The sequence below is a fragment of the Sus scrofa genome, chromosome 4 (assembly GCF_000003025.6).
Source record: "Sus scrofa isolate TJ Tabasco breed Duroc chromosome 4, Sscrofa11.1, whole genome shotgun sequence".
Taxonomy (NCBI): domain Eukaryota; kingdom Metazoa; phylum Chordata; class Mammalia; order Artiodactyla; family Suidae; genus Sus; species Sus scrofa.
Genome location: NC_010446.5, coordinates 98,511,130 through 98,526,014, shown reverse-complemented (window position 1 = coordinate 98,526,014; position 14,885 = coordinate 98,511,130).

Below are 14,885 nucleotides of genomic sequence, written 5' to 3'. Positions count from 1 at the left end.
AACCTAGTGGTAATGAATAAAAATCATTTAGAATTCTAGGTAGAGAGATACTAGACAGTCCAGCCAGGAGTCCATTGTGATACTCTTAAGTGGGAGATAGGATTTAAACTAGAAACATGGTAGTTTAGAATAGAAAACAATAAACCTAATTGAGAGAGTCTACGGCAATGGAATCTACTAGGTTAGCAGATGATTGAACATAGGGGCTGAGGAGGCCATGTGCCTTAAGGTGTAGAAACAATGAACTTAAAAATAGAAGTCAAGTTGGAAATGGAATTGGAAGCAGACGAAAATGAGGTGTTCAATTTTGAAAACATTGACTTTTTAAAAGCCAGTGAGCCATTTGGTGGCGATATCCAGGCACTGAAGATTTAGGATAAATGACCTCTGAGATTTCTACAACCGAAATTTTAGACTTCTAGGAAATACAGATCTGGAGTTTGGGATAAAAGTAGAAGCCAAATGTGGGAGTTCCCGTTTTGGTTCAGGGATTAAAAACCTGGCTATTATCCATGAGGATGTGGGTTTTATCAGTGGGTTAAGGATCCAGCATTGCTGCAAGCCGCAGTGTAGGTCGAGGATGTGGCTCAGATCTGGCATTGCTGTGGCTGTGGCGTAAGCTGCCAGCTGCAACTTCTATTCAACTCCTAGCCTGGGAACTTCCATATGTGTGCAGGTGTGGCCCTAAAAAGGAAAAAAAAAAAAAAAAAAAAAGAAGCCAAATGTGAATAAAATTTAGGCTTCTTCACATAAATGTAAATATGGTGATAGCGATATAACAATAAAGCACAGAAAGGAATAAGGATAACCAGTTGAAGAAGAGCAGCAGAGGACTTTCTTTTTTGGAGAGTAGGCAAGGCTCAAGCATGAAAAGGGGAAGGGACAAGTTGAGAGAGAAAAATTAAAAATGTAATTATCTACTTTAAAGAGGAGATAAAGAATGTAAGTTTTAGGGAGTTCCCGTCCTGGCTCAGTGGTTAACAAATCTGACTAGGAACCATCAGGTTGCAGGTTCGATCCCTGGCCTTGCTCAGTGGGTTAAGGATCCAGTGTTGCCATGAGCTGTGGTGTAGCTTGCAGATGGGGCTCGGGTCCCGTGTTGCTATGGCTGTGGTGTAGGCTGGTGGCTACAGCTCCAATTCAATCCTTAGCCTGGGAACCTCCATATGCCACAGGTGTGGCATGGGAGTGGCCCTAGAAAAGGCAAAAAGACAAAAAAAAAAAAAAAAAAAAGAGGATGTAAGTTTTAGAGGAGATCATTAGATCAAGGGGAGAGGCAGACAGGTTGGCTCTGACAACTGAAAAGGGAGAATGGGAGGGGAAATGTACAGAGAGACTTGGAAACAGCTAGACATTTAGGGAAGTGACGTTGAATGGACTTGCTTTTCTGAGGTTGATCTTTTGAGAATAGAAAAGATGATGGGGAATTCCCTTTGTGGCTCAGCGGAAAACGAATCTGACTAGCATCCTTGAGGAAACAGGTTGGATCCCTGGCCCTGACCAGTGGGTTAAAAATCTGGTGTTGCCGTGAGCTGTGGTGTAGATCGTAGACATGGCTTGGATCTAGCATTGCTGTGGCTGTGGTGTAGGCCAACAGCTACAGCTCTGATTTGACCCCTAGCCTGAGAACCTCTGTATGCCACAAGAGTGTGGCCCTAAAAAAAAAAAAAAGGATGATGGGTGGGATGGAGGATCTAAGAAAAATGGAGGTGGAAACAGTGCTAGAGAAAAGGGCAATGAGGAGTTCCCCAGTGGCTTAGTGGTTAAAGGATCTGGTGTTGTCACTACTATGGCTCTCAGATCGCTGCTGTGGCATGTTTTGATTCCTGGCCCAGGAATTTCTGCGTAGACCTGGTGTTGTCCCTGCTGTGGCTGAGGTCGCATCTGTGGCACGGGTTAGGTTAGATCACTGGGCCTGGATCTTCCACATGCCACCGTGAGGCCAAAGGAAAAAAGGGGGGCAATAATGCAGAATAACAAGAAAGATCTACCTGAGATCAGATACGAAGGAATGTATAGTAGTCCCAGTCAGCACAGCTTTGTGAATTTGGTCAGTAACTCCTGGCTGCCTTGGGATGGAGAAAACAGACAGCCTGAGTTAACCAGGACAAAGGACTGGTAAAGAAGGGACAGGGGCAGGAGACAATGAGGAAGTCTAAAGTGGTTTGCCAGTTTGTTGAGATAGCTGACAGTGGCATCTAGGTTCTTTAAGAAAGACAGAATGGGAGTTCCCGTCGTGGCTCAGTGCTTAACGAATCCGACTAGGAACCATGAGGTTGTGGGTTCAATCCCTGGCCTCATTCAGTGGGTTAAGGATCCAGCATGGCCGTGAGCTGTGGTGTAGGTGGAAGACATGGCTCGGATCCTGCGCTCTTGTGGCTGTGGCTTAGGCCAGCAGCTACAGCTCCGATTAGACCCCTAGCCCAAGAACCTCCATATGCCGTGGGTGCAGCCCTAAAAAAGACAAAAAAAAAAAAAAAAAAAAAAAAGACAATGAAACTGATGAACTGGGAGGAATAGAAAGGAGTTGAAGAACTGGTCAAAAGATAGATGGTCAGATTTGGGGGAAATGGCTGAGAGAGGCGGAAGAATAGAAAGTTGGAGGGAAATTTTAGTCTGTATCTAGGACAGTGGAGACATTATGATGTGCTCTAGCCTATAATAATTGGTGCCAGATATGGCCATAGTGGTTGCTGTTAATATAATCAGGTAAATGTGAAGTCACAAAATTTGAAGTCCCAGAGCATGATAGGAAGGTGGTTAGGACAGGGTGACTGTGACCCATATGTTGGGAATGAGCTAGAGGTCACTGACACGTGTACTTAAGTATTTAAGGTATCACACTGTAGAACTAACTACAATACTAGGTAATGTGTGACATTTACCCAATGAGTTGTATTTCTAAGTTTCAAAGGTCATTTCTGGCTGAGCTGTGATAGAACGTAAACTGGGACCATGAGGATGAATAGGAAAGCTGGAGATTAGCAGGAAGGGGTAGGAAAGGAAGACAATAGAGGATCATCCTATCTTATGAAAGGTTAGAGGGTGACTGACCCCTGACTAGGAGAAAGAAACTATAGCAAGAGTTTCTAGAGGGAGTGAGATCCTACTAGCCCAGCAATCTCCTCTTTCATCTAACAAATTTCATCAAGGACTCATTATATATTACGTATTGTGCTGGGGATGTTACTGAACCAAACTTGGCTCTACTTTTCGGATACACAGCAAAGGCAATCTACTGACGCTGGGTTGTGGTGAAGGAAACTACAGTATATATTTATTTTTGTCTTTTTTTTTTTTTTGTCTTTTGAGGGCCGCACCCACAGCATATGGAGGTTCCCAGGCTAGGGGTCAAATCCGAGCTGTAGCTACTGGCCTGCACCACAGCCACAGCAACCTGGGATCTGAGCCTTGTCTGCGACCTACACCACAGCTCACAACAACACCGGATCCTTAACCCACTGAGCGAGGCCTGGGATCAAACCCGATCCTCATGGATCTTAGGTTCCTTACTGCTGAGCCATGATGGGAACTCCAGTACAGTGTTTACTGCAGGGCACCAAACACAAGAAGTGGGTAGCTAGTGTTCAAAAGACCAGAAGGGCCCCCCCCCCCAACCCCCACGGTTTTCAGAGAAGAGTTTTAAAGCCAGTGCAAGGGAGAGGGTCATACATTGTGTGATTAGCTTGTACACAATTCTCTAACTGGTGATGGTGAGGTAACAAGGTGAAGTTTCTAGAGTCTCAGTCATTAACTTGGTTCCAACTGGTCTGAAGTCTGGGTGTAGGTGGTCAGCATGCAGTTAACTTTCTCCCCCTAGTGGAGGTTTTAGTATCTGCAAAATAACTCATGGATATGGCTCAGGATATTATCCATAGCCCTTGAGGAAGAACTAAAGGTCCTTGACTTTGTTTTATGGCTAAACTATTATTATTTTGTCTTTCTTGACAGATTTCTTTTTTTTTTAATTACTTTTTTGTCTTTTTAGGGCCGCACCTGAGGCATATGGAAGTTCCCAGGCTAGGGGTCAAATCGGAGCTACAACTGCCTGCCTACAGAAACTCAGGATCCGAGCCGAGTCTGTGACCTACATCATAGCTCATGGCAACACCGGATCCTTAACCCACTGGCGAGACCAGGGACCGAGCCCGCATCCTCATGGATGCCAGTCGGGTTCGTTAGCCACTGAGCCACAATGGGAACTCCAGATTTCCTTCGTTTCTGACTTTTCTCACTTCTCTTGGTTAAATTTGCTCTTTGGAATGAGGAGAAGGCTTAGGAGGCTAAAGCTTTTCTACAAACAAGAGGCGAGCGACGCAGTGGAATCTGTCTTTGGGAAGGGCCTGCAGGTCCTGCTCAGTTTCAGGCACCCTGGATGGAAGAAAGATAAAAGTCAGTCCCTGCCTTCAAGTTATTCACACAAGAGTAAGGAGATAAGGGATAACGGCAGTTCACGCTAGAGAAGACTGTTAAAAGCAGCTTCTTGGATGAAGTAACATTTAAAGGAAGTACAGGAATACTCAAAGGGAAAAAAAAAAAAAAAAGGAGTTGGAGAAGCCCTTTAGAGATAGAAGGAACCTCATGTGAAAAGACATGAGCCATAAGAAACTCCAAGTACTAGATCCTTGGTTCTCAGACTCAGTTGATTGGAATTTCCCAGGGAACTTTATTAAAATACAGATTTCCTCAGCTGTCTTTCACCCCAGTTAAGTCAGCATCTCTGGGCTGGGGCCTGGAAATCTGTATTTTCTAAAATGCTCCCTGATCTGGGAACCCCTACGGAGCAGCAAGACATGAGGCTGTTCAGGTTGCTGGGATCCTGGGGAGACTTGTAAGTCGTGCTTAAGTGTTGGGGTTTCATGAAAACAAAGGGGGAATCTCTGATTTTCAGCAGAGAAATGATGTGGGATTCAGAAAGCTGTAACTGTGGTAGCCATGTGGAGATTGGATTGAGTGGAGAGGGAGATTCTAGATTGTGGTAATCCAAGCAAGACTTTCTTTTTCTTTCTTTCTTGGCAGCTCCACAGCATATGGCATTCGTGGGCTAGGGATCAGATCCAGCAGGCAGAAGCTACAGCAATGCAGGATCCTTAAGCAGAGTAGAGTGGATCGGAGGGGGGAGAAAGTAAGGAGAGAAGAGGACTTGAACTTCTTACGTCTTTATTCCTAGTCTTTCGGTCTTTTTTCTTGCTTATGTCTGAATTTTTCAGGGCAAGATCTAAATCTTTTCAGAGTATAAGAGAAAGATATCTGGGAATAACATTGTAGAATTCGTCAATGCTTAAGTAAGACTGGCCAGAAGAATGGCCATGAAAACAAGTGAAACTGAAGTATCTGGGTTTAAGGCATTTGCCATTAGCACCCTCTGATGGACCAGACTGAGAATACCAGGAAGTTAACCAAGCTTTATCCTCTCCTTGCCTCTTTTACAAATTTATACTCTCAGGGCTGGTCTTATGTGTAGCCTAATGAAAATAGCTACACGATCAGAATAACACAGTGTTGAAGATAATTTTGAAAAAAGTAAAATCATAACTCATACAAATGAGGGAACTACTAAGATCTCAAACTGGTTTAAAAGAGAATGGGAAGATAGACACACATATAGGCAATTAAGAATGCTGTAATTTCTAATAGGTGTAAAATTGGCTGATACCTACAGGGCATCCTTTCTTCTTATTTTTAGGGCCATACCTGAGGCACGTGGAAATTCCCAGGCTAGGGATCAAATCGGAGATACAGCTGCTGGCCTACACCACAGCCACAGCAACTTGGGATCCGAGCTGCATCTGTGACCTACACGAGAGCTTGCTGGATCCTTTACCCACTCAGTGAGGCCAGGGATCGAACCCACATCCTCGAGGATACTAGTTGGATTCATTTCTGCTGTGCAACAACGGGAACTCCTAGGGCATCAAATATTATATTTGGAGTTATCTTTTTACCCAGGGTGGAGATTGTATCTCACTGGCCAAAATTCATTTGTCTCTTTTTGTATAAGAATCATTTGCATTGCCATCAGTTTTCTCAGCTTACAATTTGTAAAACAAATTTTGCTCAAAGACAATGAAAAGCATAGATCAGATTATGTCAGAGACTAAGACTAATACACCAGAGACTACACAATACCCATTTCAATGTTTTTAAAAATAATTTCCCCCCTGAGAACAGAAAAGCCTCTCCTCTCATAAATATCTCACCTCTGCCTTACATTGCATTGAAGTTCCTGGTTAAAGTGCAAATATATTACCCAGAAGATACCTAATCAATATTATCAGTTGCCATTTTAAAATTGGATTAGGACTTCCTGTCATGGCTCAGCAGAGACGAATCCAACTAGGAAGCATGAGGTGGCAGGTGTGATCCCTGGGTTTGCTCAGTGGGTTGGGGATCCAGTGAGCTGTGGTGTAGGTCGCAGATGCGATTTGACCCCTAGCCTGGGAACCTCCATATACCACGGGAGTGGCCCTAAAAAGCAAAAAAAGAAAAAAGGATTAAGTAATCAGACCAACTTTAATTAATAGTTATACTGTGAAATATTAACCCAGGGAAGGCCCTAGAAAAATCACAACAAGAGAAAGAAGAAAATTTACATAGCACCTGTTGCATGTCAGCCACTGATAGCAGCTTAACTCTTTGTTGTAGTATTTGTATTTCAAAAGTACTCAGCCAAAAAAAGGGCAATTTTAACCCAAAAGAATGGATCATGAATGGAATGAAATGTGTCTCTTAAAATCTCATGAGGCAGGGTTGGAGCAGAGGGCTTTCCATATTAAAATCACTTCACTGGAGTGGGGGTGGGTAGGAGGAGGTGGGAGGCTGACCGGGAGAGAGGAGAAGGAAAGCCTAAGAAGATCCCTGTAGGGAGTTCCCACTGTGGAACAGTGGGTTAAGAATCTAACTGCAGCAGCTTGGCAGTTCGATCCCTGGCCTGGCACGATGGTTGCCACAGCTGTGGCTGGTGTACATCCCTGGCCGGGAACTTCCATATGCTGTGGGTGGGGCCAGGGTTCCTTGGGCAGCCAACCAGGTAGAACCAGATTCTTTCTCTTAAAACTTCTGCTTTCTCTCTTCCTCTTCCCTTCTTCTCTTCCTCTTTCTTTGTAGATGGTTTAGACCTCTCCTTACCAATTTTTCATTTTCCTTTCAGGTGTCTAAGGTACGCTTTTCCTCAAATATTTCCCCATCTAAGCTTTTCCCACTTACTTGAAAAACTCTGTTAAGATCAAACTGGTCAGCATTGTTAGCAGTTGGGAGAGCAGTTACCCTTGGAGGGTAGTGACTGGACGGGAGCCTGAAGGGGGTTCAGAAGTACTGGTGATGTTCTGTTTCTTATTCTTGGTGCTGGTTACATGGAATGTGTTCCGCTTGTGAAAACTGAGCTGCATACTTAAGATGTGTGCACTTTTCTAGATGTATATTAAGTTTCAGTAAAGGACTCTGTGAGCCAGCTATAATGGAAAAAATAAAAATCATTTAAAAATAAAATAAAATAAAATAAAATAAAAAAATCAATAAAGGTCTTAAGCCCTAACAAGCAAAAACAAATATAAGCTCAAACAAACCCCCCACCTCCATTTAAGTTTCACCTGCTTCAGGGAAGTGCGTGGATAATAAAAACAGGTTTAAAGGAGTGTAGAAAATGATCTTATTTTTCCCAGAATCACCAACCACTGCTAATTTTCCAATGTCTAATGTATCCAATTTTGTCTTATTGACAAGGGGCAGTGGCAGTAGGAATGGAGGGGCACAGAGGAATGAGACATTAGAATGCAGACTCACAGAAGTTGGTAACCAGTTGATATATGGCTCAATTTCATACAGAGAGGAAAGGGATAAGGCAGGTTAAGTTTAAGCTAGGGCATATGGAGAAAGGAAATGGAAACTATTGTTCAAATCAGATCTGGGCAAATATAGTGAAAATATATTATGAATGTATTTAGAGGTTATTTTAGATATCTAAAAGATAAGCAAGTTCTTTTGGAAAATACTTTTTTTTTTTTTGGTCTTTTCTTGGGCTGCTCCCGTGGCATATGGAGGTTTCCAGGCTAGGGGTCCAATCGGAGCTGCAGCCACCGGCCTACACCCCAGCCACAGCAACGCAGGATCCTAGCCTCGTCTGCGACCTACACCACAGCTCACAGCAACACCGGATCGTTAACCCACTGAGCAAGGGCAGGGATCGAACCCGCAACCTCGTGGTTCCTAGTCGGATTCGTTAACCACTGCACCACAACGGGAACCTCGGAAAATACTTTCTGATACAAGCTATTTCTAACTCTAAGCACTGCTTAAGAGTAATATATAAGAATTATGATTACTAAAGAAAAAATTAGGATTACTTAGGGAATGATTGAAATTATACATCATTTACCCTTGAGATAGCTAAATTGCTGAGCATTAGGAAGGGTGGAACTTAGAATGAGGGTAAAGCTGAAAAAGTGTGGCTTCACTAAGACTAGCGCCATGTCTGAGGTATAAGATGTGCTCAGAAATGATTCTGTTTGTGACTGGGTGGGAGGAGGTGATACTTTGGAGTGATTAGGGAGGATCTGAGATATTTGAGCAGAGATCTGAATGAGGTGGGGAGCAAACCAAGCAGCTGTCGGGAGGAAAACTGATCCATACCGAGGGAACAGCAGGTGCAAACTCCTGAAGCAGGGTTAGGTCTTTAGCGTATTTGAGGAGAGCAAGGTCAGTGTAGCCATAGCCAGAGTAAAAGAGGAGATGCAGGCAAGGAGCAGATTGCTTTCGGTGCTTTGGATTTTACTTTGTGTGTGATTAGGCAGTCTTTAGATGGTGTTGAGCAGGGGTGAAACACAAGCTGAAGTATTAAGTGGATCAATCTGGCTGCTTTGTGGGGAACGGGAATGGAAGCAACAGCAGGAAACCAATTAGGCTTTTATAACAGTTCAAGGGAGAGATGAGAGTGGTTTGAACGAGAAGGTAGTAGCTATAGAGAAGGATGATAATGGCTGGATGTGGGATTTTGTAAGTACAACCAGAATTTGCTGTTATAAAAGTCCAGGATAACTTGCTTGGCCTGAGCAACGAGGTAAATGATCTGGGGACATCTGAAAGTGGGAGGTTTAGGAGAGGAAATGATAGATTTTGTTTTGGACACATCATATTCTATAAAGACGTCATTAATTAATCAGCCATTAATTAATTTAAATTTTACAGCTGCACCCGTGGCATATGGACATTCTCAGGCTAGGGGTCAAATGAGAACTGTAGCTGCAGGAATATACCACAGCCATAGCAACTCGGGATCTGAGCTGCATCTGTGACCTACGCCACAGCTTGTGGCAACACCGGATACTTAACTCACGGAGCGAGGCCAGGGATCAAATCTGAATCCTCACGGACACTATGCTGGGTTCTTAACCCACTGAGCCACAATAGGAACTCCAAAAAAAAAAAAAAAAAACCATTTAAAATATCTATACAGTGGAACATTATTTGACAATAAAAATGAAGCACCGATATGTATTACAACATGAATGAACCTTGAAAAGATGCTCAGTGAAAGAAGCAGTCACAAAAGACACATATTGTATGATATCATTTATATGAAATGGCCAGAATAGGCAAATCTGTAGAGATAGAAAGTAATTAGTATTTGCCAAGGACTGGGGGGAAAAGGGGAATGACTGCTAATGGGTGTGGGTTTTTCCCTAGGATGATGACATGTCCTAAAATTGTGATGATAGCATGGTGCTGTGAATATACTAAAAAAAAAACAAACCCCAAACCAAATTATTCACTTTAAATAGGTATATTTTATGGTATGTGCCTTATATCTCAGTAAAGCTGTTGTCAAAATAGATAGTTATCAACACGTTATGAAGCTTTTTTTTTTTTTTTTGGCCACAGCATGCAGCAGCTTGACGTGGGATCTCAGTTCCCAGGGCTTCAGGGGTGAAAGCGTTGACTCCTAACCACTAGACCACTAGGGAACACCCTGAAGCTATTTATTTATTTATTTATTTGTTTGTTTTTTAGGGCCGCACCTGCGGCACATGGAAGTTCCCAGGCTAGAGGTCCAATTGGAGATGTAGCTGCTGGCCTACATCTCAGCCATAGCAATGCTAGATCTGAGCCACATCTGTGACCTACACCACAGCTGAGGGCAATGCCAGGACCCTCACCCACTGAGCAGGGCCAGGGATTGAACCCACATCCTCATGTATACTAGTTGAATTCGTTACCACTGAGTCACAAAGGGAACTCCCTGCATCTGGATTCTTAACCCACCATGCAACAGTGGGAATTCCTGAAGCTATTTTAATAGAGAATTTTAACCTGCTAAAAATGAAAGAAAAATGAAGAGGTCAAACATAGCTATTCAGAGTTTATGTCAACACACCATAACCAATGTAAAAGAGTTTGTTAATAGCAAGCAACTAGCTTTTTCTTTTTCTTTCAAATAGCTTCTTGGTTGTTGGACTTCATAAAGCAATCATTCTTTTTTTCTTTCTTTCTTTAAAGCAGATATTCTTAATGTGTCTCTGTGTATTGGATTACATTCAGCTTTAGCATATACTGATACCAGTTTTCCAAAGTATGGAAATCTGATTTTTTTTTAAGGGCTGCACTCGCAGCATATGGAAGTTCCAGACTAGGGTTCCAATTGGAACTGTATCCTCCAGCCTACACCACAGCCACAGCAACCCAGGATCTGAACCAAGTCTGTGACCTACACTACAACTCATGGCAATGCCAGATCCTTAACCCACTGGGAAGAGCCAGGGATCGAACCCACATCCTATGGATACTAGTCAGGTTTGTTATGCTGAGCCACAGTGGAACTCCCGGAAATCTGATTTTTGAACTTGATGCAAGCTATATTTCTTCTCTTTCCAAAATGCATATATACAGAATATGCATGCATGCAAGCAAAAATATTGTACATATTTTAGGGTATGCAGAGACCCTCTGAAGCCCACTGAAGAAGTCCAGTTTCTATAAATTAAAGCATTGTCACAGGAGTGAACAGTGGCCTTCATTTATTCAGATTTGTGTTCAGTCCAATCATGTTCCCCAAACCTGTGACTTAACAATTTAAAAGCTCTTTTGTATGGCTGGTGGGAGAGTAAATTGGTACAACCATACTTTGGAAAACTGGTGGCACTATATATTAAAGCTAAATGAAATTAAAACCCTATAGCCCAGCAATTCCACTCTTAGGTACATATATCCAACTGAAATGCATTCTCATGTTCATTGAAACATGTGTTCATAGCAGCTCTATAATTGCTCCAAATTAGAACAACTCAAATGTTCAAAGTAAAATAATCAAGTCATAAAAATACATACTGTATGATTTCATTAATATAATGTTCAAAAGCAAAACCAATCTATTGAAAGTCAGGGGAGTTCCCACTGTGGCTCAGTAGGTTAAGAACCCAACATATTGTCTGTGAGGATGTGGGTTTGATTCCTGGCCTAGCTCAGTGGGTTAAGGATCTGGTGTTGCTGGGGCAGTGGTGTAGGCCTGTAGCTGCAGCTCCGATTCAACACCTACCCTGAGAACATCCATATGCTGCAGGTGTGCCATAAAAAGAAAAAAAAAAAGTCATGATTTTGGGGAGTTCCCACTGTGGCACAGTGGGTTAAGAAATCCATGTTGCTGCAGCTGTGGTGTAGGTTGCACCTGCAGCCTGGATTTGACCCCTGGCCTGGGAACTTCTATATGCCGAAAAGTGTGGCCAAAAAGAAAAAAAGTCAGGATTGTGTTTCCCTTTAAGGGGGAGTTCCTGTGTGGCTTAGTGGGTTAAGGATCTGTTGTTGTCACTGCAGTGGTTCAGGTCTGCATGCTGTGGTCTTGGCCTTAAAAAAAAAAAAAAAAAAGGTATATAGGGACTGGAGGGAATGAAGGGGGCTTTTGGGGAACTGGTCATGTTTTGTTTCTTGACCAGGGTGCTGGTTACATGGGAATGCTCACTATTTATTGGGGAGTTGTACATTTTACATTTATTTTGATTTATGTACTTTTCCCTGTGTATGATTCAATAAAAAGCTTAAAAAGGTATCTAATAGGAAGAGTAAGATGAAGCAGAAAAGTGAGGCCAAATTAAGCCATCTAATTTTTATTATTTATTTATTTATTTTTTGTCTTTTTGCCTTTTCTAGGGCTGCTCCCGTGGCATATGGAGGTTCCCAGGCTAGGGGTCATCTAATTTTTAAAACATGGACATTTAAAATTTTTTTTTTTTTTTTTTTTTTTTTGTCTTTTGTTGTTGTTGTTGTTGCTATCTCTTCGGCCGCTTCCACGGCATATGGAGGTTCCCAGGCTAGGGGTTGAATCGGAGCTGTAGCCACCGGCCTACGCCAGAGCCACAGCAACGTGGGATCCGAGCCGCGTCTGCGACCTACACCACAGCTCACGGCAACGCCGGATCGATAACCCACTGAGCAAGGGCAGGGACCGAACCCGCAACCTCATGGTTCCTAGTTGGATTCGTTAACCACTGCGCCACGACGGGAACTCCTAAAAAATTTTTTTTTCTTTTGGCCACACCTGTGGCATGTGAAAGTTCTGAGGCCAGGATCAAACTCATGCCACAGAGCAAATGAGCTACTGCAGTGACAATACAGGATCTTTAACCCATCAGGAAATGGAAGAATAATATCTTTCAATTAGAATTCTTTTCTTTATGGTTTTGTTAACACCTGCTACCAGAAAATATTCATGGGGAGTTCCCGTTGTGGCACAGCGGAAACAAATCTGACTAGTATCCATAAAGATGCAGGTTTGATCCCTGGACTCACTCAGTGTGATGGGTATCCGGCCTTGCTGTGAGCTGTGGTATAGGTCACAGATGCAGCTAGGATCCTTCATTGCTGTAGCTGTGGAATAGGCTGGCAGCTTTAGTTCTGATTTGACCCCTAGACTGGGAACTTCCATATGCCGTAAGTGCAGCCCTAAAAAACAAAAAACGAAAAACAAAAAAACAAAAAAAGAAAAGAAAAAGAAAACACTCATGGTTCCAATTGTGGCTCACTGGTTAAGAACCCAACATAGTGTTCAGGATGTGGGTTTGATCCTTGGACTTACCCAATGGGTTAGGTATCCAGCATTGCCATGAGCTGTAACACAGGTCATAAATATGGCTCAGATCTGGTGTTGCTGAGGTTGTGGCAAAGCTCTTAGCTGCAGCTCCAATTCAACCCCTAGCCTGGGAACTTCTGTATGCTGCGGGTGCAGCCCTAAAATAAAAAAAATAATAAAAATAATAAATAATAATAATAATGACTGCAGTAGCTTGGGTTGCAGCTGTGGCACAGGTTCAGTCCCTGGCCTGGGAACTCCCATGTGCTGTGGGCGTGGCCATAAAAATAAAAACAAAGAAACAAACCAAAAAACCACTCATCAATCTAGAATTCTATATCCAGAGAAATTATCCTTCAAAAGTGAAGGATAAATAAATATTTTCTCAAAAACTGAGGTAATTTATGTCCAGCACACTTGCCCTGTACAAAGTGTTAAAAGAGGTTATTAGGAAGAAGGAACATGCTAAGTCAGAAAAGTTTTATATAAAAAAGCATCGGAGAAGGAATAAAACAAAAATAATCTGCTGGTTTCAAAAACCCTTCTTTAGTCTACAACTTGAATGCCCTCTTTTGGAAATCTAGACATATGTGAAAAGCACACACATTCATGAAATTCTAACACAAATTATTTTGTACATTTTGTATTGTTTCCTTAGCCCAGAATAGGCTCAGCTCCTCCTCCTCAGCCTGAGATTTTTCAACGCTGAATTTAAGTGGAGGCAGGAGAGGGTAGTGGTTAAAATCAAGTATTTGAACTCAAGCTCTGCACTGTGTCCTTAGGCAAGCTTCGCTACCTCTCTGAGTTTTCTTTAAAATAACCATCTAGGGTTCTTTAGAGTTGGAAGGTATAAACAAGAAACTATATAAAGCATAGTACCTCACAAGAAAAGTGATCAATACATGAAAGCCACTGTAAATAAATACAACCCCTTGACCTAGTCCTTCCTAACATTCCCAGGAAGAATGCCATTTCTCTGTGCTTCCATACATCAAGTTTGTACATCTATTTGAGCCTTTTTTAAATCACAAAATATCTTCTCACTTTTAAATGTGAGTTCTTGGGAGCTGAAATTGTGTCCTATATACCGTCTTATTGTCACACCTAGCAAATGCCAGTTAATTTGTAAGAACTCAGTTATTGGATGAATGAATTATAGGCAATAAAATATAAAGCAGTATTCTCAACTTTCAACATGTAAGCTTTTAGAGACTGTTTATAATGCAGCTTCCTAAGACCCCAAACCCAGAGACTGATTTATTAGGATCCTGTATTTTGTCCAAGTACCCAAAGGTTATTATTATTATTTTGTCTTTTTGCCTTTTCTAGGGCTGCTCCCATGGCATTTTGGGGTTCCCAGGCTAGGGGTCCAATTAGAGTTGTAGCTACTGGCCTACGCCAGAGCCACAGCAACACGGGATCCAAGCCACGTCTGCGACCTACACCACAGCTCACGGCAACACCAGATCCTCAACCCACTGAGCAAGGCCAGGGATCGAACCCTCAACCTCATGGTTTCTAGTCGGATTCGTTAACCACTGAGCCACTACAGGAACTCCCCCCAAAGGTTATTTTGATGCACCACACTTTGAGAAACATTGTTAAAGGGTAACTTATGTGAACAATGCTTTGTCTAAAATAAAAAATTACAAAGTTTAGGGAGTTCCCATTGTGGTGCAGCAGAAACGAATCCGACTAGTATTCATGAGGATGGGGGTTTGATCCCAGGATCTGGTGTTTTGAGCTGTGGTGTAGGTCACAGTTGCGGCTCAGATCCCAAGTTGCTGTGGCTCTGGTGCAGGTGGGCAGCTCCGATTTGACCCCTAGCCTG